The sequence below is a fragment of the Conger conger genome, chromosome 2 (genome assembly GCF_963514075.1).
Source record: "Conger conger chromosome 2, fConCon1.1, whole genome shotgun sequence".
Taxonomy (NCBI): domain Eukaryota; kingdom Metazoa; phylum Chordata; class Actinopteri; order Anguilliformes; family Congridae; genus Conger; species Conger conger.
The window spans coordinates 5,879,729-5,905,173 of record NC_083761.1 but is presented as its reverse complement, the minus strand read 5'-3'; the positions used below and the strand labels follow the sequence as shown (position 1 = coordinate 5,905,173).

At 48.3% G+C, this 25,445-nt stretch overlaps 1 protein-coding gene across 1 annotated transcript in view; it reads left to right on the top strand.

Annotated features, from left to right (window-relative positions):
- The first annotated feature begins 4,870 nt into the window (after positions 1-4,870).
- Positions 4,871-25,445, top strand: part of LOC133114262 (signal-induced proliferation-associated 1-like protein 2) — a 157,147-nt gene continuing 136,572 nt past the window's right edge. The window contains exon 1 of the mRNA XM_061223496.1: positions 4,871-5,008. The gene's annotated coding sequence lies outside the window, so the exon portion shown is untranslated. The remainder of the gene's footprint in view (positions 5,009-25,445) is intronic.

The window sequence follows — 25,445 nt, the reverse complement described above, 5'->3', positions numbered from 1 at the left end:
GGATGGATGGATGGACATTTGTCAGAGTGCGCTGTATTTCTGAAAATGAGATTCCCGGGGTGTCAGATTGTCAATAGCAGTCAAACTGAGGCGTAAGTAATGGACATATATTAATGTCAGGTAGCAGGGCTGCCCACAATATTAATTCATAGAACAGCTTATATTAATTTTATCCTGTCTTTTTTTCTGGAGAAACTACACTGGAATAGAACCTGCAAAGACAGTATATGTGCTAAAGATGCAACTCTCACTGCGACTGTTTCACAGACCGCTGCCATTTTGACACATTGAAATTGATAATGAATTATGCATTTTGCCGAGTTTTCACTTCTGGGGTTTTTCACCTTGCTTGTGTCACATATGCATATTCGAGCCTGGTGTCACACCAGGGGTTCACCACTCCGGTCCTGGAGCGCTGGTCTGCGAACTGGTTTTTGTTCCAACCAATTACCTTCATTTATTTTTTTTGCCGCCCTAGAAATGATTTTGGTTCACTCCTGTACTCCTGCTCAGTGCAATCTTGAGGATACACTTGCAGTCTGCAGCTGTAGCTGGTGCATATATAAATATCTGTACATCATTTTTTATTCTTGCAATTTCTCAGAGAGACAGCCTATTACGTAAAAATGTTATCTCCTAGAAAAGGTATGTGTCAAAATTATTGGCGCTCTTATTTTGTGCTGATGGATTTTTTCATTTTTCATTCAGAAGTCCAAACCAAACCAGGTTAAATCGACGTTTGATCCTGTTTTGTTGAGCTGGGTAAGATTTATTATCATCATTCAGCCATGCTTTCTATCTACATTGTGATGGGTTGTCGATACCGAGCAGTGTGTGTTTTCAATAGTAATAACAGTACATGGGTGGTGCTACTGGTGTTGTAGCACCATCTGAGAAAAATATAGTGGTGCTATCATAGCCCAAAGCACCACCTTGAATTTCATCCAAAAACACAAACTCGGAAATCTAATAGTCCTGAAATAAAGCTTATCACTACGCATACTAAGATAACTGCAAGTTCAGCACAATCACTAAACACAAAAACAACTTAATTTAACTGGCCAGAGACTGACAAACTGTGGTGGTTAACTATTACTGTAGCTATGTCGCTATGTTGCACACAGATATCGTAGTTAATCCATCCATCCATTATCTGAACCCGCTTATCCTGAACAGGGTTGCAGGGGGGCTGGAGCCTATCCCAGCATACATTTGGCGAAAGGCAGGAACACACCCTGGACAGGTTGCCAGTCCATCGCAGGGCACACACACCATTCACTCACACACTCATACCTATAGGCAATTTAGACTCTCCAATCAGCCTAACTCTTTGGACTGTGGGAGGAAACCGGAGTACCCGGAGGAAACCCACGCAGACACAGGGAGAACATGCAAACTCCACACAGAGAGGCCCCGGCCGACGGGGATTAGAACCCAGGACCTCCTTGCTGTGAGGCGGCAGTGCTACCCACTGCACCATCCGTGCTGCCACCAATATCGTAGTAAACTACTATAATAATAATAATAATAATAATAATAATAATAATAATAATAATAATAATAATAATAATAATAATAATAATAATAATAATAATCATAATAATCATAATAATCATAATAATAATCATAATAATACATTCCTACTCCTTGCTTCTTTCTCGCAAACCATTGTAGTTTTGAAGACTTTGACATGGGGGCAACAGGTTTTTTTTTGAATAGCCATGCTCAATTGGGGCGACATTGGCTCAGGCGGTAAGAGCAGTCGTCTGGCAGTCGGAGGGTTGCCGGTTTGATTCCCGCCCTGGGTGCGTCGAAGTGTCCTTGAGCAAGACACCTAACCCCTAAATGCTCTTGACGAGCTGGTCGGTGAGTGAGTGCATCAATTGCACAGCACTTTGGATAAAGCCGCTATATAAATGCCAACCACTTACCATTCATTTGTGAATTTGCAGAGCTTATCATCATCATCTCTGGCTGTTGAATACAAAGCAGTCCCAGAGCGTGAACGTAAATGATGTAAACAACATCATAACGTCACTCCATCATTACGTTTGTGGGAGCGTGGTCACGCAACCCCGAGGTCAGCGCCGGTAAGATTTGGGTCGTTCCGGCACCTGTGCCCCGGAATATGAGACGAATGCCGTTATTGCCGCGGTTACGTTTCGCCTGCTGTATTATGCATGCAGCGCTCACCGCCACGTACGAAATCAGCGAGCAGCTCGATGAAGCGTCTTCATTCACACGCCGTTCACACGGCTCTTCTGCAATCGCCCTGAATGGGACTCACATTATCGTTATTACGCTCCGGCGGAGGCGGCCGTCGTTCCTCCTCTGTTTGAACAGGAAACGGCGGGCCGGAGAGCGGGCAGGCCGCATCGAGCGGGAGACACGGACTCCGTCTGAGTCAGCGTGCGATTCGCATGAATAAACTCTCGTTTTTACAGGGTGTATGACCGAGAGGTGTTCTGAGTGGCACTATAGATATTCATAATACAAGTGTGTGCGTAGGATGAAGTGAGTTAACAGCGATAGTCAACCAATTTAATTCATTATTATTTGATTTATTAACCTGTAGGTTGACTGAGCATGCACGCTCTTTTGCGGCAACACCCTGTTAATCCCCCCCCCCCCCCCCCCCCCCCCTTTTTCTACTGTGGGAGGAAGACCCAGAGGACACCCATATGCAACATGGAGAACATGTAAACTCCCCTGGCCAGGATTCAACCCCAGGGCCTTCTAGCTGTGAGGCAACAGCGCTATCCACTGCACCACCGAATCTACGCAGAGATCAAGGCGCCGCTGAGAGACTGTTAGCCACCAAACACCTGCATGGACAAAAGCAGACTCAATTTTTGAAGCTTTGACCTTTGACCCTTGACCCTTCTGGGAAACGGAACACCAGCAGTGCCGAAGGGGTCATCGTGACCCTGCGCCCTGAGCTCCTGTGGAGGTCTAAAGTGCTTCTCTCCTTGGCCCTGGGGCTTCTGGGAGAATTTTATCTTTCTTTTCATCTTTCGATGTGGCCCAAGGATAATTAACCCGGGATAAGACAGTGGCAATGGCACAACGATAAAGAGAAAAAAACAGACCGGCCAACCAATTCAACAATGCAGATGGTGATTGGTTGAATGCATTGTGGCTGTATGTTGGGGACCCCTGAGGGAATTATCTGGAATTAGCTGGAAAGTGAGTACTAACCAATCACCGTCAACGTTGTTCTATTGATTGTTTCCAATGTTCCTTGTGGTTGGTGGATTTATACTCCGCCCTACATGACGTCACAGCTGTCTTATATTATGCCCGTTGAATTTTAACCTAATTTGGGTCTCCACTTTTGTGGCATTATCAGATTGCCCCAGAGTGACAAAATGAGCCTTGTTGTAGCTGCTACCACCGCAGTCGGAGGGTTGCTGATTCAATCCCCCGCCCGGGCTGTGTCAAAGTGTCCCTGAGCAAGACACCAAACCCCTAAATGCTCCTGGCAAGCTGGTTGGTACCTTGCACGGCAGCCAATCGCCGTTGGTGTGTGAGTGTGTATATGAATGGGTGAAAACGTAGCATCAATTGTACAGCACTTTGGATAAAGGCCCTATATAAATGTCAACCATTTACCATTTACCATAACACTGAAAGTTCTGTCCCCATACCGTTGACGCGTCTAACCGTTAAAACGGTTCAATTTGATTCATGAAGGCGGCAAGGTTCAAAGACGATACTGTGCCAGCGGGGATACAGCACTGGAGTGTCCTGTTTCCAACCGTAACCTCTGGTGACTGAAGAGGTGCATGAGTTGGGTATCTGTCGAGTCTAAATAATATATGCTACTACTTAGGCTAATTCCTCCTTCTTCATCTGCTCACTTTCACCTGTTCTGTAATGTGGGTATTCAAGCCAAACACGGAATTAATCAAATATGAGACCCCTTAACAAGCTTCACCACCTATGAAATTATTTTTCTTCCGATTCTCTGTCCGATTTAAGATGTGCTCTGCATGCCGTCTCGCATTCACATTCCGAGCTACTATTAAAAATGTATGTATCGCGAACAACAAATGTCAAGCGATAACTGAATGTGATTTTAACACTTCTAAGAGTTAACACAAGAAAAAAGATCGCCGTTTCTATCCAACATTCCCTGCCACGCCACAAACCCTGCCACGCCAAGTCAATCCTCCCCCTGTTCATCAAAGCCTAAAAATAGCATGACATTTTGTTCAAGCGTGCAAAATTGCACAGCGAGATTAGTTGGAACAATAATCTGAACACTGACACTGCATACCGCAGTTATCTCTCCCCTCTTTCTCCCCCCCCCCCCCCCCCCCTCTCTCTCTCTCTCACAGGCACACATGGGCTACACTATATGTGCCCGTCTCTTTTTGAAACAGCGTTCTGGCAAGCAAAGGGCAATAGCGAGTGTAATGTCCAGTAATATTAACAGCGAAAATCTCACATCTATTGCCATTTTCTGAGGACGGCGCTTTACACAACCCTCCAGGTGGGGCCGCTAGACGTCCAGTTGTGCGCTCCAACAGTTTTAGCGGGTTTAATGCAACACGCCGCCGGGAGCTTCAATGTTACGCAATGCACGGTAGACTTATTAAGGCGCATTTGGTAAAGTGCTCGGGAAATATATTCACCGCGCATTATTTCCATACACATTCGTTGTGATATCTCCGTTCAATTCAGACTTGCGTGTTTTTTCTTTTCTTTTCATTATTATTAGTAAATGACATTTTAGTCGACAAGTGAATTGGTACGTCACGGGAGGTCCGTCTGCCAGCCCACAAATCAGCGCGTTACGAGGGAGGGGCCTCGAGCGGCGCTGTCAGTCCGACGAGGGCTCCGCTTTAGTTCTGAGTTGTATCAGCTGGAGAGGCTGAGACGCTGAGGGAAGCGATTCAAATAGTGACAGAGAGAGAGAGACCCAATTTCACCAAGGATGTTATCCGTCACGCAGATTTCGTGTTGCGGGATACGTTGGGATTTTCCGCGGCTCGTCTAAAAACAGGTAAGGCTAAAAGGCTGCGCTCCTACGCTATGTGTTGTTTGCGCTTCCACTGAGCTTGACTGGCTAGTCTTTTGTGTGCTCCAAATTGTCACTGATCAGAACTTTGCCTCGCGTGCAAACTATGCCGCCGTGCCACCGGATGGATGTGCGCAAGATTTATTTTGAAATAGCCTTAGCTTGCTGGCTGAACTGGTCAGTAGATTCGAAGTTCAGTGTACGGAACCTGGACAGCTTGGAAAAAATCAGGAACTTTTTTTTCCCCGAAGTCAAGTCAAATATAAGCCTAGCTAGCCATCAATGCGTTTGCAGATCACTACAGCTAGCTGCATAACGTAACGGTAGCCTAGCCATCAAGCTAACGACACATAATTTCGGTAGAGAGCAATGCCATGCACTTGTATTGCAGTCCCATTTTGCAGCTCTTAGCTAGTGTAGTGTTGTAATTGTTGACTAATTAGACCTGACGGGCCGGCTAAATTACAGTTCTTATGTTAGTTTTGACTATATTAAGTTGGGTTATGAAGGAACAGTATGCAATATTCTCTGTGCATTTTATAATAATGCGCGTAGATTGTACGCCGTTCAGTTTTTCTGAATTTTGAGCTCTTGCTTTGTGTGGGAAATATCCGACTTCGGTAGGGAAACATCAAATTGAGTTGTAGACGTTTAGGGACACTAGGGGGCTTTATTTTATTGTTCAGATAAAATTTCACTCACACATACACACACACACACACACACACACACACACTCTTCATTTTCTCAGACAAATAGTTCAGGTCATGTTATGGTGAACAACAAAGGTTAAGGCGAAAGGGCTGAAGGGATTGCCCATTGTAAATGGGATGAGCTTATTCCGTGCCTGTAGCCTATGCGAGTGCGTGTCTAGCCGTGTGTAGCCTGTGTGTGCGGACATTACAGTTCGTACAGACCTCAACAAGTGGTCTTTTAAGCTTTCACCCTTGCGTCGTGAAGCGGTTTTAATGCCAATAATCCATTCGTCTCAGTGCAGGACGCTTATAGCATCGTGTGTTGGGTTTAATGCCGGCTAACCTTGACCGGACAGCTGCGTGGGCCATCAACCTGTGTCGTCTGTCAGTTTAAAGCTTTGTGGCACTTTCCCCCCCTTAAAGTCGGTACGTTTGAAGTTTAATTTCCCTCTTGAGGGGGGGATCTCCAGTTCCCACTTCCACACTTTACCAAGTACAGTCGCGGTGCCTAATGTCGCAAAAATATGATCGCCTGTGTAGTTCCCATTGCCTTTTAACTTTTTCTTTTGAAATGTGAGCAAATGTGTCATATTCTGAAATATTATGTTTGGTTTTGATTGAAACTACTTATGGTCATAAACCATTATTCGGTGTTTGTAGGCTATGTTGCAAGGTGGCTTTTTTTGGTTTATAATTTTGTTTAGAGTTCAATTGCAGGAATTTGTTTGACACTTAGGGACATTAAGGGCCAGTTTGACAGATGCAGATTAAGCCTAGTTCTAGACTAAATTCCGTTTTGAATGCAGATTCTCCATACAAAACTTAGTTTAGTCCTGACCTAAGCTTAATCTGTGTCTCTGAAACTGGCTCTGAGTATTTTCAACTGTGCTTTGTCCGTAACAAAGCACTTCACGAAACATTGGGGATTTTTGTTTGTTCAACACGTTTTTTTTTGTTGTCGCTGCTGAACTCCTCACGCGGATCACACGCTTCATCGAACGTTTGGGTAGCAGCGGCTCTTTGCTGAAAGTCGTTCCTCGGAGGCAAAGCAGACGAACGTGGAAGTTAGACGGGATCTGCGCCAAGGCATTTGAAATTAATTTGGCCTGATTAATTTTAGTGTTTCCTCTGAACAGAGCAACGGAAAACCCGTTCGCTTCACACAGCGCACCTCAGCAATCCCATAAAACCGGGAGGAGCCGTGTAAACGGAGCTGTGCTGTCGACGTTAGACCGCGAGCAATAAAGCCACCGAATCTGCATAAACAAACACGCAATTAATCCTGCCGTTGACCTGTCAAGTCACGACTTGCGACGCTCACCATTCACGCTCGTTCCTGACAGAAAACGGTGTCCAGCGCAGAGGCTATACGCGCACAATGTTTATTATTAGCTTCTGTGAAAAGGACTCGGGATTTATCTCCTTCCCAGGAAACAAAAGTTCGCGAGGTCTTCTAGCCTAATGCATTATGCATTCCGCGGCGTGTGCGGTGTGTTATTTCAGGTTTCTCAAAGAGTGAAATTATCACCCTGGGCAGGGATCTAAATGCTCATTAAAAGTGAATTAACCGTTTCATTGATCTCTGGGTCAGGATGTCCTTCCCGTTGCATGCATAAAATATTGGGGGAAACGCTCTGTTCTAGCCTCATAGGCCTATTCAATGCGACGTGCATCGGGTTTTGTTCGTTACTACTACGTTTATGGTTAGGGAGCGGGGAGCTCGTAAACATATTCCGGTTAAAATGTAAAAAAAAAAAAAAAAAAAACCTCAATGGGACCTTAAACCAATCTCCACGACCGCTTAAGCGCCGTTTGGGGGAATAGCGCGATGTTTTTGTTTAAAAGAGTCCGGTGTTTTCACGGCATTTTCTTTTCTTTTTTTTTCACGGCGGCGGAGAAAAGAACGGCGGGGGCTGCTACTTGGCTCGCCGCCCGGAATCACAGTTGCGGCGGAGTGAGCTGCTGGTCGCGGGCAGCCAGGGGGAGAGACGCTGCGCGGTAACGCGATACGAGCGGTCACATAAGTGTCCGTGGCATGGCAGACCTTGGCTGGGTGCCCCCCCACGCCTCGGCGAAAAGGCGTTATTCGCATTAGTACAGACAAGTGTGGCGGCCTAGCTTAACAATGCCGGCTCCTTTGTGTTCGCCCCGCTAGTCGGAGTTGGCGGTGTGTGACGTATCGGGCGCTGGTGAATGGAGGCGAAGCAGATGTCCCCTTGCGCGGGGAAAGCATTTACGCTGTATTGGCCTAGTCGTTTTTTTTCTTTTTCTTTTTGGCTTTTTAGCTCGTATTGGTTACGGTTAGGATGTGGACAAGAGACAACTGATAAAAGATCAGAACTCATTCTCCGATGGGCTACACTCAGAAATAAAGTGAGAGTGGAGTTACGTTTTTGTTTTTCAAGGATCAAATTTCCCCAAATGTACCCTGAAAGTACAGTGATGCTCTGTTTGGGTAAACCAAGTATGTTTTCCAAGCAAAAATCCAAATTATTTATCTATTGCAGGCTATGGGTACAATTTTAGGTACCGCCCCAGTGACAAGCATTTGTATGTTTTTGTGCACTTGTTGTACCTTTATTTATGGGGCGACATGGCTCAGGTAGTAAGAGCAGTCGTCTCATTGGCTCAGGCAGTAAGAGCAGTCGTCTGGCAGTCGGAGGGTTGCCGGTTCGATCCCCCGCCCGGGCTGTGTCAAAGTGTCCCTGAGCAAGACACCTAACCCCTAAATGCTCCTGACAAGCTGGTCGGCGCCTTGCATGGCAGCCAATCGCCGTCGAGTGTGTGAGTGTGTGTATGAATGGGTGAATGAGAAGCATCAATTGTACAGCGCTTTGGATAAAGGCGCGATATAAATGCCAACCATTTACCATTTACCATTTACCATTTACCATTTCTGAGATTTCTGTATGCATTCAGACCAGGACCTCTCACAAAGAGGTTTCAGAACTTTACCATTGCCACCACAGTAGCTTGCATTTGGATTTCAGTGTTGAGATTCCAGTATTGCAGTGAGATTTCAGTGTTGAGATTTCAGTGTTGCAGTGAGATTTCAGTGTTGAGATTTCAGTGTTGCAGTGAGATTTCAGTGTTGAGATTTCAGTATTGCAGTGAGATTTCAGTGTTGAGATTTCAGTATTGCAGTGAGATTTCAGTGTTGAGATTCCAGTATTGCAGTGAGATTTCAGTGTTGAGATTTCAGTATTGCGGTGAGATTTCAGTGTTGAGATTTCAGTGTTGCAGTGAGATTTCAGTGTTGAGATTTCAGTGTTGCAGTGAGATTTCAGTGTTGAGATTTCAGTATTGCAGTGAGATTTCAGTGTTGAGATTTCAGTATTGCAGTGAGATTTCAGTGTTGAGATTCCAGTATTGCAGTGAGATTTCAGTGTTGAGATTTCAGTATTGCGGTGAGATTTCAGTGTTGAGATTTCAGTGTTGCGGTGAGATTTCAGTGTTGAGATTTCAGTATTGCAGTGAGATTTCAGTGTTGAGATTTCAGTATTGCAGTGAGATTTCAGTGTTGAGATTTCAGTATTGCAGTGAGATTTCAGTGTTGAGATTTCAGTATTGCAGTGAGATTTCAGTGTTGAGATTTCAGTATTGCAGTGAGATTTCAGTGTTGAGATTTCAGTATTGCGGTGAGATTTCAGTGTTGAGATTTCAGTATTGCGGTGAGATTTCAGTGTTGAGATTTCAGTATTGCAGTGTGATTTCAGTGTTGAGATTTCAGTATTGCAGTGAGATTTCAGTGTTGAGATTTCAGTATTGCGGTGAGATTTCAGTGTTGAGATTTCAGTATTGCGGTGAGATTTCAGTGTTGAGATTTCAGTATTGCAGTGAGATTTCAGTGTTGAGATTTCAGTATTGCAGTGAGATTTCAGTGTTGAGATTTCAGTGTTGCAGTGAGATTTCAGTGTTGAGATTTCAGTGTTGCAGTGAGATTTCAGTGTTGAGATTTCAGTATTGCAGTGAGATTTCAGTGTTGAGATTTTAGTATTGCAGTGAGATTTCAGTGTTGGTTGTTGCCAAGGTTGGGGTCAATGCCAGTTCAGTTCAGCCACTTCAGGAAATGACCTGAAATTAGATTCACAATATCAAAGGCACTATTCCTAATCTTCTCGGAACCGTGATTCCGTTCAAAGATTTTCAGCTAATCTCCTAAATTGACTTGAAGTAGTTTGGGTTTGATATAAGTCTCCATTGTCCAAATTTGCCTTTGGTCTCCCCAGGATGTACTTTCAAGACATGAAAACAATAACCACACGTACGTCAGGAAAACGCATCTGTGAAACACATTAAAACTGTAAAACAATCCCAAAGTGAGATCCGACCCCTCACCCCCCCCACCCCGGTATTTACAGCCCTTCTCCAGGAGCTGGTCTTGACTCCGATCAGCCGTGCCATCGCCTGGTGTATCCGGTGGAGGAGGAGGAAGGAGGCAGGAGGGGGATTTTCACAGAAGTCCCCTGTCAGTCTTATTTATTTTCGCCTCGGCGTTTTCGGTGGCAGTTGTGATACGGCATTCCGGACACGCCCCCGGGATCCGTCGCTCCGGGAACGCTCCGCCGAGCAGGAAAACTGGCCCGGAATGCCGGCCGTTAGCGTGTTCACGCCATCTCTGCCAGGGCCAGGTGTCAGATCGGAGTAATCGCGTTTAAAGCGCTCTTTTCCTTGTCGAGGAGCGGCCTGTTCGCCAGCCGACTCGCTGTAGAAAGGGGGGGTGCGTAATTCGTCGACGCCCGCCCAGGAACACCTCCACGGGGGGGTCAGGAGGATGTGTAACTATGCTGACGGCTGCCTTTGTACCCCCACCTTCCCCCAAAAATCCCCCCCCCCCCCCAAAAAAAAACAGACCGTCAGGGGAGAAGTGGAGAAGACGTGACCGCAGTCTTCTCAACATGTTCCAGATCAATGCGTCTTTGTAGTTGCACCACCCCCCGGAGGGGATGGGCTTATGGGGCGTTTTGTTTGGGCAGATAATTCTCTCTCATTCGAAGTGGGGGGGGGTAATAAGTACGGTAGAATAGCACCTGTCGGTGTAGTGGCACATCCTCCTGCATCCCCCGTGGACCCCCCTCTCCCCCTCCCGAAATCACAGGACCAGAGGCGGATAATTAAAACCGGTGGCTGGCTTTTGTTTTCCGCTACGATTTTAATCCCAAAAGCCCAGAGGCTCTGCCATGGAGACAATGAGGCTTTGAACCCCGGGGGGGGTGGAGGGGGAGGGGAGGGGGTGTGGGTGGATGGGGAGGGGGCAACGGGGGGTGGGGCTCCGCGCTGTGGGGCAAAACCATCTGTGGACGGCCCTGTTTCAAAACTTGCCTGCGACGTATTTATTAACAGCCAATGAAAGCAACCCCCCCCCAGCCCCAACAATGACAATATTTCCTTTTTTCTACATATATTTGGCAGCTTATTATTATTATTATGATGACGGTGTTTATTATTTTAATTATTATAACAGTGTTCATCTATTTCGAGGCCAATGTTGTGTTTCACAAATGTCGGTGGTGATTCTAGTTTTGATTCTAGTTCCCCCCCCCCCCTAGACTGCAGGCCCCTCCGAACGGTTCCCGACAGGAACTTACGGGATGTTTTGTGGATCAGGAATAATGGACAGGAAATAAACTTGCGTTACGTTGCGAATTCCTTGAAACAATGTTCAGACAAGGAGCCAAGTTTAGGGGCTTTTAATGTGGCACACCAGCTCCTGGACCCTGAGTGCCCCTCAGTGCTTACAATACATTTTATAATTAGTTCAATTATTTTATTCATTATTATTATGATTATGATTATTATTATTATTCAGGGGCCTGTCTCACAAAGCAGGTCTACTGAGTTGGCCAGATAACTGCAACGAGTAAAAACCGGAACAGCTCTTTTTACTTCAGTCCATGTTCCAGATTTTGGGAGGGTTCCGGGTTTTACTCAGTGCCTGCTTCATGATACAGGCCCAGGGGCTGCATATCGATGCTCCCGTGTTTATTTTTTCCTGATCATGTGATGCATTTGGAAAATGGGGGTGTAGGTGGTAAGGGGGGGGTCAAAGAGCCTGCAGTTCTGGCCTTCAGTCTGCTGGCTTGAGACAAAGGAGGGAAGCGGGTATTTTGGTGGGTTACCATGGAAACGGCCCACCGCTGTTATCTCCTGTGTCAGCAAAGTGGAGTGCATCTAACCACCCACTCATCTATCTGTCCATCCAACTTGGCACACCATCCACCCAGTGTGTGTGGTTTGCCTAGGGTCGTCTATCAATCCATCCATCCATCCATCCATCCACCCACGGTCTGTAGACATCTATCATCTATCTATGTGTCCATCTATCCATCCATCCAGGGTCTGTAGACATCTATATCTTTTCATCTATCCACCTGTCCATCCATCCACGGTCTGTAGACATCTATCATCTTATCTATATCAGTCCATCCAGGGGTCTGTAGATGTTCCCAGGGGTCGAGAGGGTTGGTTTGCCCTGGAGGGGCCAGTGGAGAGGGGCTGGGGTATGGGGGTGGAGTGGAGGTCTACGTGTGCCCGTGCGTGTAATCGCGTCCGTCCGACACTGGGCCGGAATGCCGCCGCTCCGCTCGCCCCAGGAATGCCCCGTTATCGGGCCGGGAGGAAGCGGATGCCCTTTCGGGAAAATAGCCGTTTTCCTCTCCGGGAATGCTGATGGCGGAGGCTGATTACGGAGTCGGGAGTTCTTATTGTTATTTATTTATTTTTTCAGCTCTCTTCTTTTGTTTCCTCGCCCCGACCAACGTCCTGTAGGCACTTGAACTTGTAGTTGGCGTGTCGTTTTTGAGTTGTTCCTGTCTTCGGTGTGCCGGTGTTGAGAAGTGTCGCTGACTACGCTCGAGAGAGCCGTGTTAGAGGCGGGGGGAAGCGGGCGGTGATTTCTCCTGTTCCTCTGGCTTCATTAGGAAGTTCATTTGCTAAATTAAACCCTTCAGTCAGAGGCATTTACGCCTTAATGAAAATGGGCCGTAACAAGAGCCGGGATGCCATGACAACCGGCTCTACTGAAAAACAGAGACTCTGTTGGCAGTTCATTGGAACAGTTCAGACCTCTTTTATACACGCACTTGTGTGGTTCTGTCTCTCAGCAGTTAGTGGACAATAGCTCTGTATCATTCGAGGAATGTGCAAAGTTTACTTTATTGAATCAGGTCAAGCCTTATCTTTCTCAGAGTTTGAGATAAAGTTTCCTTCCTATTTTTATGCTTCTGTTTGTTCTGTCGAGGGCTGTGGTCTGTATCAACCCTTTTGTTTTAGAGAGTTGGGTCCTTATAAAGCTTCTCAAAAGAGGTCAAAAGAGGAGTGAGAGAGCCATTAAAAAGAGCGGTTGAGAAGCAGTTTGAAAGGAACAGTTGGAACGGAACGCTCGGAGATTTGAAACGGGGCCACGCTCTGATTGGCTGGGCCGCGTGTCACAAGTGGAGCAGTGTTCTAGTTTCCGAGGTCGCCGTGGCGATCAGTTCCCCGTGACTTGGCAGGGTGGCACGGCAGTGGGGAACGCTCCCACGATAGTCGAGGGCGGGTGGCTCTACCGTAAGTGCGATGGGGCCGGTTCCTCTGTTGATACGTGAAAGCAGAGAAGTTTGAGGAGGAGGAGGAGGAGGAGGAGGATGAAGACCTGAACGTGACAAACCCTGGCAAGCTCAAAATGAGTAAATCTTCACGTTTCTTGGTGTTGCGTAAAGTGTTCGTGACAGAGGTCAGGGGAGTGCTCTGCGGAGTTGTTTTGGTAACGGTCCAGCGGTGGGTCCCTGTATTTACGACCGCGTTATCCTAAACGGGCCTTAAGTCCTCTAACAATGACCACACTGTGCCTAACGGCCGCAATCTCCTCCGTCCGTTTCCATCCCTTTTGCTCGCATTTTCGTGCGTTATTACCCCTCCGTCGGACCGAAACGCGCGGAGGAGATCCCCTAATTATTCCGCTTATTGCCCGTTCTCATCCGTGGAATTGCAGCGGTCCTCTAGAAACTCGCTCTGAGATGTGTCTGCGGTTGCCGTTTAGCTTCGTTTCGTTCTAAAGTGCACATAACGCCGTCCCTTTGGGGCGACGTGATGGCCAGACGGAAAAAACGAAACGAAAACAAATGTGCTCTCCGCTGCCAGAAATGCACTCCCAAGTTTGATTTTTTTATTATCCACACCAGACACGAGAGATCATAAAAAACTGTAATGCAGAGTATTAACTGTTATCATAACCGTGAGGAAAAGTAATAATCATAACACTGAGTAAAACACAAACCTTCCTGATGTTAGCCTGGCCTTAAGGAGCTAGACCTGTCCTTACCTAAGTGTCTGTACTAGATACCTGTCCTTCATTGTCAGTTCTTTAGATTACCCTTATCTTTGATATATATTTTTTTAACAACATTATGGGTTTATTGGTGAAGAAAAAGTACAAAAAAAACATATTCACCAATAAACCCATAATGTTGTGAAAACCATAAAAGATCTTCACGACATTAGTCTTCAGTTTTAATAACAGTTAATGCCCTGCATCTTTCCTTAATCTTATTTTATGTGAGAAATGCTTTCGTGTGGCGAAACAGCCAATGAATCTTCCTGTTGCGTGAGGGCAGGAGGTGCTGTAGTACCCTCTGGTGAGCGGTAAACACCCCCCGCCACCCCCCCCTATCCCAGCAGCCCTTGGGCCTTGGGGGGGGGTTGTGAAAACTCTTAGACACTCCACCATCTGTCATCGTCACCAGACACCCCAGTCCAGATGTTGACTCTGTGCAGTGTCTGCCCGGATACAGACCATCTACTGACCCGGTTCTGTGTTATTGTCTCTTTCTAAAGAGCCGGTTCTGTTACGGTCTCTCCCTAGAGACCCGGGTTCTGTTGCGGTCTCTGTAGACCCAGTTCTATTATGGTCTCTCTCCACACACTTTATTGTACGTTGCTCTGGATAAGAGCAAGTCTGCTGAATGACTAATGTAATGTAATGTAATGTAATGTACAGACAGACGCAGTTCTGCCACAGCGTCTCTCAACAGACCCAGCTCCGTTTACAGACCCGTTGGTTTAGATCCGACACTCCCTGCAGAACGTTCCTTCACCTCCTCGCTCCCAGACTCGTGAAGAGAGAAGGGATAAATAATGAACAGCCTGCTGGCTCTGCTGCAATTAAAATGCAAATGCAGGAGCGGACGGGCTGTGCGTTTCGGCGATGTTCTCCCTCCCCCCCCCCCTTCGCCCCTCCCCCCTCCCCCGCCGGGCCACTCGTGCCGAGAGCTAATGAGCCAGTCCGCTCGGCACGTTTCCACGGCGACGCGTCTCACCGGCGGGAAAACCGGGAAAACCGGGAACACCGGCATCGCCGCCGGAGAAGAGGGGGACGTAACGCCTGCCACCGACGCCCTTATATTTCACACAGACTTTTTACTTATTCACCACCGCTCCCCTTCCCCTGAGAGACGCTGGGCTGTGAAACCTCCGCGTGCGGGCGGTGTGGAGCCGGGAGGGGTGCGGAGCCGCGGAGCCACGTTCTCCCGTCTCCTCCTGTTCTCACGCCGAACGCACTCTCCTGCGGTTAGAGCCGGACTCGCGACGCAGCTGACGCACGCTTTAAAAATTGAAACGAACGATATCGTCTTCGCATCGCCTCCGCTGGGCTCGGGGACGCCGGTCGTCGGGACTTGCGGTGAAAACGCTCCCGGGAGCAGACGTGTGCGGAATCGCGCGGCTCCTGACGGCCGTTTAATCCGCCGCGCCTCCCCCTGGCTGAGCCACCAGGCACTAAGTGAGCTGGAGGGATACACGCTTCTCTCGGCTGTGAGCTACACATGTAACCGCGTGACCGCGTGACCACATAACCGCGTAACAGCTGAGCGAACGCTGCCACCCGTCGCGGCTGCCCGTCGTCACGGAGGCCTGCTCCGGAGGAAGATGAATGTATTTACTTTATTGAGCCCCAGTGGGGTCATTTGTCCTCTGCATTTGACCCATCCGAGTTGCTTGGGAGCAGTGGGCAGCCACAGTGCAGTGCCTGGGGAGCAATGTGGGGTTAGGGGCCTCGCTCAAGGACCCAACAGCTGTGCAGGTATTAGATACACCGGGGCTTGAACCACCAACCGTCCTGGTCCCAGTAATTTATCTTAGCCACAAGGCGACAGGCTGCCCTAAAAGATAAACCGTACCTACAAGGCCTGAGTATAAAAATATAGATGTTGTCATTTTCTTCTGACCAAATATGGATATATAATGCAGCTTTATACAGGCTCAAACCAATTCTTTCAAGATGCTTTGCTCCTGAGTTTCTTCCAGCCCTGTTCTGTACCTCTTTACTAAAGATGCTTCCAGTTGGTAGCAGGACTTTCCAGTTCTGTGTTACAGTACAGAATATCCATTGTCACACGATTGTCTCCCCCAAATGATTTTACAGAATTTGAATACCATCTTCTTCAGTGGTTTGGAAGAAAGGCTTTGAGTGTTTAAGGAGGCTTAGAGTCGAGTATCAAGTGTGAGAATAATCCGTGGGAAACGCTGGTTGGATTTCCCGAGTCCGGTCGGTTCTCCACACTTTTCCCGACTTTTTTTCCCCGGTGCATGCAGCTGTAGGCTGTTATCACCTCCCCGCTTCCCCTCCTCGTTTGGATCGTTCCAAATCTGGTTCCCACGCTGCTATCAGCAGATTTCCTGGCCAGGACCATTGCCAGGCCAGGCGGGGGGGGGGGGGGGGTGGACGACAACATGGTTTTACACATTTTCAGTTTATCTAGCCGTACACATTTACAGAAGCTCTGAAGGTTAACGGTCAAACGCCTTGAAATGTTAGAGGTTAAAGGTTAAACACCTTGTAAACATTGGAATTCAGACCTGCAGTCTCTCCTGGCTAGTGGGCATGTTCGCTCGCTCAGTTCTACTCTATGTACAGTATATAACTGTGTGCGAGATCCCCCCCCCGTTTAGTTACAGACCCATATCGGTGTGGCAGACCTATGTTTTTAGATGGGCGATGAAAATCTTTTTTTATCAGACTTAAGACTTCAGACTTGGGTCAAATATGCCTTTGAAACACTTAAAATACCTTAGATGCCATTGAATTCCAGCAGATACCTCAAGAATTGTCAACAAATACCCGTTACCAGCCAATATGTAAAGGTAGCAGAATACAACTTTTTTCTGACTGTAAGTGGAAATACTTTTGTAGGTTCTTTCAAATATTGCCAGCAATCTACAGAAATCCGAAGGTCTAAAGTATCGACCCTGGTTCTAGTTCCTCATTATCCTCCTCTTCCTCAGCAAACTCCTGTGTTGAGGAAGGTGCATGGCATCTGCAAAGCCTAACGTTTTTCAAGATGGTGAATTGCTTTCACGATGGTGAACATTCCCAGTTAACTATGTTTGCAGTGTACGGTTACTGTTGAATGATTTTAAATGAACATTCCGTTTAGTTTGCCACCAACACCTTTTTATTACAAACGGACGTGATTTAAGTCTAACAATGCCAGCTGATTAGCCGCTTACCTGGAATTTCTTAAAAAGGTGCGAACAAATATTACATTGATTAAAGTGCATTATAACAGCCAGATGAGTGTGAACTTTTGATCTCTAAGCATCTTCCCCATCGGCAGCCATTTTTAACTGTTAGCTAACGTTGGCAACGAAAAGTTTGAATATGTTGCCTAACGTTAGCTAAGCTTAGAGCTTAGAGCACCCAGCGAGTGAATAATCCGTGGGAAATGTCGGTTGCGTTTTGAAACTGTCTCCAGTCAGTTCTCAACTCTTGTGTGTGTTAGCTACTGTTAGCTAACTAAAAGTTTGAGTGTGTCGGCTAACGTTAGCTAACATAACGTTAGCTAAGCCGGTTGCGTTTTTTTCAAACTCCAGGCAGTTCCCCACACTCGTGTGTGTTAGCTACCATTAGCTCTGTTGATCGCGCGTCTGTTTCGCGGTCCTGTCTGGCCCAGCTTCAGGGACCGGTCGGAGCCCTTGACGTGATGACTGTTGAAGGGGCGGCCATTTTGTCCCTGGCGGCTCCATTGTTCTTCGTTCTGGCGCTGGCGTTGCCGTCGGTGACAGGGCTGGTGATGTCTGGGGGCTGGGGGGGGCTGGCGGAGCTGGGGGGGGTGATATATGGCCCGCTCTGGGCCTTCACGCTCCCACTTACCGCGGGATTACATATTTATCTGCAGCCTGTCCTGTCCGATGATGTACTTTTCATACAGTCCCTATCCGTCTTTAGCGCACTGAAAATTTAATTTCTCAGATCCGTCTTCTCTATGACCGTGCCTGGCATGACCTACTCTCCGTGTGTGTTTGTGTGTGTGTGTGTACACACGTGTCTATGTACCTGTCTGCATGTGGGTGTGTGTGTGTATATTGTGTATGCATATGCATCCTTCTGTTTTTTGCTTGTGTGTGTGCGCCTGCTTGTGCTTGTGCATGTGGTTTGTGTGTGTGTGCATGCCTGTGTGTGTGTTTGCCTGTGTGTGTGTGTGCACCCCTGTGTGTGTGTTTGCCTCTGCCTCTGTGTGTATGTGCATGCCTGTGTGTGTGTTTGCCTCTGCCTCTGTGTGTATGTGCATGCCTGTGTGTGTGTTTGCCTCTGCCTGTGTGTGTGTTTGCGCCCCTGTGTGTGTGTTTGCCTCTGCCTCTGTGTGTATGTGCATGCCTGTGTGTGTGTTTGCCTCTGCCTGTGTGTGTGTTTGCGCCCCTGTGTGTGTGTTTGCCTCTGCCTCTGTGTGTATGTGCATGCCTGTGTGTGTGTTTGCCTCTGCCTGTGTGTGTGTTTGCGCCCCTGTGTGTGTGTTTGCCTCTGCCTCTGTGTGTGTGTGCGCCCCTGTGTGTGTGTTTGCCTCTGCCTGTGTGTGTGTGTGCGCCCCTGTGTGTGTGTTTGCCTCTGCCTCTGTGTGTGTGTGTGCGCCTCTGTGTGTGTGTGCGCCCCTGTGTGTGTGTTTGCCTCTGCCTGTGTGTGTGTGTGCGCCCCTGTGTGTGTGTTTGCCTCTGCCTCTGTGTGTGTGTGTATGCATGCCTGTGTGTGTGTGTTTGCCTCTGCCTCTGTGTGTGTGTGTGTGTGTGCCCCTGTGTGTGTGTGCATGCCTGTGTGTGTGTGTTTGCCTCTGCCTCTGTGTGTGTGTGTATGCATGCCTGTGTGTGTGTGTATGCATGCCTGTGTGTGTGTGTTTGCCTCTGCCTCTGTGTGTGTGTGTATGCATACCTGTGTGTGTGTGTTTGCCTCTGCCTCTGTGTGCATGTGTTTGTGTGTTTTGGGTAAAGCTCTGTGTGCCTGTGTCCTGCAGCATGTGGTGATATACAGTGTGTGTGTGTGTGTGTGTGTGTGTGTGTGTGTGCGTGTGTGTGTATTGGATAAATGTGCCTGTGTCCTGCAGCATGTGGGGTTGTACAGTGTGTGTGTGTGTGTGTTTGCCTCTGCCTCTGTGTGTGTGTGCGCCCCTGTGTGTGTGTGTGTTTGCCTCTGCCTCTGTGTGTGTGTGTGTTTTGGGTAAAGGCTCAGTGTGCCCGTGTTCTGCAGCATGTGGGGTTGTACAGTGTGTTAAATGTGCTGTGCAGAGCTGCATCTGGGTCTAATGAGCAGACAGACTCCTTACAGCCTGCATGCAGCGCCATTACACTCCTGTTCGGCTCTTCTGTTTCTGCTCTGCCCAGTCATGTGTGCGTGTGCTTATTAGTGTGTGTACAAGTGTTTACGTGAGTGTGTGTGTGTCTGTGTCTGTGTGTGAGAGTGTGTGTGTGTGTGTGTGTGTGTGTGTGTCTGTGTGTATCCGTGTGTGTGTGTGTGTGTGTGTGTGTGTCTGTGTTTCTGCATGTGTGTCCCTGTGTGTGTGTGTTTGTGAGGCTATGCTTTTGTAAGCATGTGAGTACATGCATGCAAGTGTGTGCAGTACAGCATGTATGTGTGTGTCTGCGTGTCTGCGTGTGTGTCTGTGTGTATCCGTGTGTGTGTGTGTTTGTGTGTATCCGTGTGCGTGTGTGTTTGTGTGTAGCCGTGTGTGTGTTTGTGTGTGTGTGTCTGCATGTCTGCGTGTGTCCCTGTGTGTGTGTGTGTGTGTGTATCCGTGTGTGGGTGTGTGTGTATCTGTGTGTGTGTGTGTTTGTGTGTATCTGTGTGTGTGTGTGTGTCTGTGTGTATCCGTGTGTGTGTGTGTGTGTCTGTGTTTCTGCATGTGTGTCCCTGTGTGTGTGTGTTTGTGTGTATCAGTGTGTGTGTGTGTTTGTGTGTGTGTGTGTATGTGTGTGTATGTATCCGTGTGTGTGTGTGTGTGTGTTTGTGTGTATCCGTGTGTGTGTTTGTGCGCGGGGTTGATTAAAGCGGGTTAATCCCCGTCGGCCCCTCAGTCCGGTGCACTGACCCACGGGGGGGGGGGGAGGTGTAAATTACTGCATGTGCACAATGCTGGTCTCTGTGATAAACTCCCACGCCGCCTCACCACCCCCACCCCCACCCCCACCCGAATGCGATCTAATGGCCCGGCTAACAGGACAGGGGGGCCTCGGTTGATCTAACCCCACAGGGGGGGCCCCACCAGGGGGGACAGATGGCACCATGTGGGGTTGGGGTCACATCCCCAAATCCCCCCCCGCCTGTCCCAGACTCCCATTGGGTGAGTCAGGCTGTCGGGCGGGTGGGGGTCAGAGGTCAGGGTTTGGGGTGACCCAATTATCAGCGGTCTGTATTAGCTCAGAGCCACCGGGTTAAACCCCTTTGTCTGGGAGTCTGTGGGCTTCAGATTTATAGTTCATTGGCCTCTGCGAGGGCATTATTTTCTGCAGTGACGCGTTGAATCGCCGCTAAACGGCAAAGATTGACATTGACGTGATAAACACAACAGCGTGGCGTCACGTTGATTTGAGATATTGAACCAACCAAAATCACAGGGAGGGGAAGGTTGTTACGTTTTTATGGCAGAAGTAGGGCTGCTTGATATAGCTATCACATAGTAGTACTTCACATCGTTTTTTTAGCATCTCTGTTCCATCTTTTCCTCTTTAATCATACTTGATAACGGTAACACGTCTCCAAACTTCAGTGAAATGCTTCCCGGGGAGAAAAAACATCACTTGTATCTGTTCAGTGTTGGTTGACTTACCTATTAGTTTTTGGAAAAAATTATTTATATTATTATTAAATTATTAATATTTCAACATGTCTGTCTCCATTTTAAGTGGGTCTTGGAAAAGGTTTTTTGCGCATGAAAAGGGCATTTCGCATCAGAAAGGTCTGGAACCACAAGCAGTGTCTGCAAAAAAAATAAAAATTAAAGGATCCGTTCAGGACACCAAAGAGTCATGAAATGAAAGCCTGTTCTGCTGTTCTTTCCAGAAGCTTCTTTCTTTGAAGTTCTGCTTGTGTACGTGTCCGTGCGCTTGGACCCCCCGCCTCGTGTCCATGTACCGTTAAATTACTGGGTTCCATAATTCAGCAGCGTATTGATTTATGGTTCAGACCACTACATTAAACGTTAAAGCCCAGCTCTCGTGTTGACAGAGAAACGTTTCCCTGTGATCTTTTCTGATCGCCTTTCGGCCGGTTTATTGGTGGAATGCAGTGCGTCTGGGGTCGGAGGTCACGTGGAGTCGGGGGGGGGGGTGGACGGGCTTTAAAGGAGGTGATTTATTCCACTTTTCGAAACGGCGTCTGTGCTCCTCGCCACAACCGCAAGCCCTTCAGCTTCCTGTCGCCAGCGCCCTCCCGGGGTGCTTTCTCCAGGAGAGCGGCCGATTTCAAAGGTGGCCATCTTGGATCCTCCACTGTCTTGACGGGTTTTTTTTTTCCATCTTTCTCGTAAATCACCAGGAGCTAAAAAAAAAAAACTTTGCCGCTACGCTTGAGGCGAAGCGTTGAAAACCCTGTGTGGAAATGAGCCAGGCTCGGTGGTTAAATTAGGTCGTTTCCTTTCAATAGGCTTTTCAACTCCAAAAACTGGAATATGCACCAGACACAAACGCGCAGTTTGCATGACGATGATTAAGGTCATAACACAAATGAATAGGCAAATCCGACCGCATGCCAAAAAAAACACTATGTCTATTCTATGGAAATATAACAACTGAAGTAACACCAGTGCGTATTTGAATAAAAAAGTAATTTATCAACACAGACCTTTAGCGACTGCTCTAAGGACTAGATCTAAAGGTAGCCAGCTAAACCAAGGTCTGTAGTCATCCGTTTACCCAACAGTTACCACTTTGGGAACTTGACTGGGAACCCGGGAGGTCGGTGGTTCAAGCCCCGGTGTAGCCACGATAAGATCCGTGCAGCTGTCTGCCCCTTGAGCAAAGGCCCTTTACCCTGCATTGCTCCAGAGGAGGATTGTCCCCTGCTCACTCTAACTGTAAGTCTACTTTAGATTAAAAAAAAGTGTCAGCGAAATAACCACTTATTATTTCTGTGCGCATGCAGTGTCGGCTAACGCTACCCGACGTGGCCCCACCGGGTGACGATGCTAATTCAGGCTAATGGCAGACGATACTATGACTGTGCTTGTTTCCGTCTTCGGTCTGCTGCCTCCGTGAGTAGGTTTTAATTGGAAATACGGCCGTGCTGTTAAACTGTCACCGTGCTAAACTGTGGAGAGGGGAGGGGACTCGGCGAGCCGTCGAATGCAAATGCCGTCGCGTTCGGTTCCCCGTCGGCCCTGCGGCTGAGGAGATCTGAGAGTAAAGCCAGTTAATGTTTAATCTCTGCGCACATCGCAGCGACAAAAGAAATTGGCCACACGTAACTTTAATTAATGAGCAGTTAAAGTTAATTTCCGCACACACACACAGTTTGCATGTTTTAACATTACAATGCCTGTCTTATGTCGCCTCTTAGCCCCAGCTGTTGGGGGCAAGTGACCTTTTTGTGTAGAACATATGGATTTAAGACTGCCCTTCCTTCAAACTTTGTTTTGTTCCTTTGGCTGGTCCAAACCTCAGCATCTTTGGGCACATGTTCTAACCCTAACCCTAACCCCATTGCTTTTTTTGTATTTTTATTCTGAATTTTGGCTTTTCGATTCGCTCTGTTTCACCTCAATGTTTGTAATGAGCATTTTACAGGCCTAAAAAGTGACTGTTAACTGTTGGCTATGTATGAAGGCGGAAAAACCCCCAAAATGGCTCCCAAATCACTCCTCATTGGTGGAAACACCACACACAAGCAACACAAACAATTTTCTGCTGACTGCAGTTCGGAAGGGGGGCGAGGGGGATGGGTGAGCCATCCCCTCTTTGTGTCCGGCGTGGGTAAGAAAGGGCACGGCTTGCATATTATCGAGCAGAGCGGTGATAGCCTCCGCAAGCCTCCGCTGACCCAGCGCTAATGCGGCAGGGGGGAGTGGAGTTCAGGGGGAGTGGGGTTCAGGGGGGAGTGGGGTTCAGGGGGAGTGGAGTTCAGGGGGAGTGGGGTTCAGGGGGGAGTGGGGAGTGGGGTTCAGTGGGAGTGGGGTTCTGGGGGAGTGGGGTTCAGTGGGGAGTGGGGTTCTGCTGTCGCCCCACCTTCAGCCCTCCGGGGAAACAATGTGCAGGGTCGCCCTTCGCGAGCCGGAGCGTCCGAGCGGAGGTGAGACGGGATTAGAGCCGGCCGCATTCCAGCTTCCCGCTGTAGCGAAAGGCACACGGGAATGATGACACGTCGCCTTTCCATTCCGCTACCGCCGAAGACAAACTTCCCAAAAGCGGGAAAAAACAGCAACCTGCAGTTCATAAACTTCCTTTCTTAACATGGATACAAAGAACTTTACCACAGTCCCTACAAACATGGATCAATAATGGGATAAAAATAAAAAAGGAATTGTGTGTACTGTCCCCAACTTAACAAGCTAGCGCCCCTAAAACTGGCCTGCACATTATATTCCTGATGTAGTCTGTTTAATATGAACAGTAGGCCTATCATTTTAGCATCGTACTGGCCATTATCTTGGCTATTTCTAAATCAGTCTGTGACTTGGTACTATTTAGTTTTATTGACACAGTACATGTCTAGAACAGCATGTGTTTAACAAAATGGGTTTTATGGGACGGGGGCGGACGGGGGGTAAGACTGAAGAGGAAGAGGCTGAAGATCAGATTACACGTGCCTGGTAGTCTGCCGGCTGCCGTCGCCACGGTGACCTTCGATGCCTGCCGACAAATTAGCGTGTGGCGGCTTCCCCGTCGTCGCGGCGACGAGCGTCGCCTCGTCTTTGAATTTACGGGCCTAAACGTTCACAATGTGAGACGACCCGGGGGTGTTTCTCTTTCCTTTCTTTCTTTCCTTTCTTTCTTTCTCGGAGACAAACGAAACGGCGGGGGAATGCGCCCCGGTGGTCAGTCGTGTGTAACATGCAAATTCATTACATTACATTACATTATGTTACATTACATTACATTACGTTAATGGCATTTAGCAGATGCAGAGCGACATACAGTTGATTAGACTAAGCAGGAGACAATCCTCCCCTGGAGCAATGCAGGGTTAAGGGCCTTGCTCAGGTGCCCAACGGCTGTGCGGATCTTATCGTGGCTACACTGGGATTAGAACCACCGACCTCGCGTGTCCCAGTCCTTTACCTTCACCACTACGCCACAGGCTGCTTTCGGGTCGCTGATGAGCCCCCGTCCGGCGGGCATCGCTCTCTAAACAGCCGATTTCCTGAGTTCTCCCATCGCAGAACCTGGCATGAATTTAAATATCCATTGAGAGGCCGGGTTTTTGAAATGATAATGGGCAGGTAGGCCGCTGATTTCTCTCTCTGGCGTGCGCTTTAGGGCTGTAAGGTGCCCTTGAATTCCAAGCTGATGTTGGACGGGGTTTCCGAGGCAGGAGCTACGCGGCGACGCTTTGGCTCGAGATGAATCGAAGAGTCAAGGGGCCGGGGAACTGGGTCACGCGTCGGGTAAACGTGTCTGGTGACCTGCCCCCCCCCCCCATAACGCCAGCAACCTTCATTTCATGTTTCATTTCCTGTGGATTGTAATCGCACACTGTCTGCTTTCATATGAATGTTGAATGCTGTCTGAATCGGCCTATATCGGTAGCTCTCGCTCCTGGTCCTGGAGAGCCGCAGGGTGTGCTGGGGTCCTCACTCCCGGTCCTGGAGAGCCGCAGGGTGTGCTGGGGTCCTCACTCCTGGTCCTGGAGAGCTGCAGGGTGTCCTGGGGTCCTCACTCCCGGTCCTGGAGAGCCGCAGGGTGTGCTGGGGTCCTCACTCCCAGTCCTGGAGAGCCGCAGGGTGTGCTGGGGTCCTCACTCCCAGTCCTGGAGAGCCGCAGGGTGTGCTGGGGTCCTCACTCCCAGTCCTGGAGAGCCGCAGGGTGTGCTGGTTTTTGTTTTCCGCTTAATATCAGCAACTAACTGCTGTAATTAACTGCTTTTAATTGACCAATTAAGTGCTGAGTATCAACAAAAGCCAGCACGCCATGCGGCTCTCCAGGACCAGGAGTGAGGACCCCAGCACACCCTGCGGCTCTCCAGGACCAGGAGTGAGGACCACTGCCCTGTATGACTTGTATGAAGTATGGTTTCAGTCATTTGTTGACCTGTGTTTAGTGCTTTGATGATTTGGGTTTTGCTTGCTTGCTGTTCTGGAACTCGGTTGAATGGCACCTTTAATGTGAGGGTATTTGCATCAATATGGAGTGAACTGTGAAGTCATTCTGGCCCTTTAAAACTTTGAACGCTGTCCAAATACTTATGGACCTCACTGTACGTTCTCGTTCATTGTCCAGGCCGCTTCGATGTAAAGTTCAGCGATTCTGCAATCTGGCTGTATTTCGAAAGCATG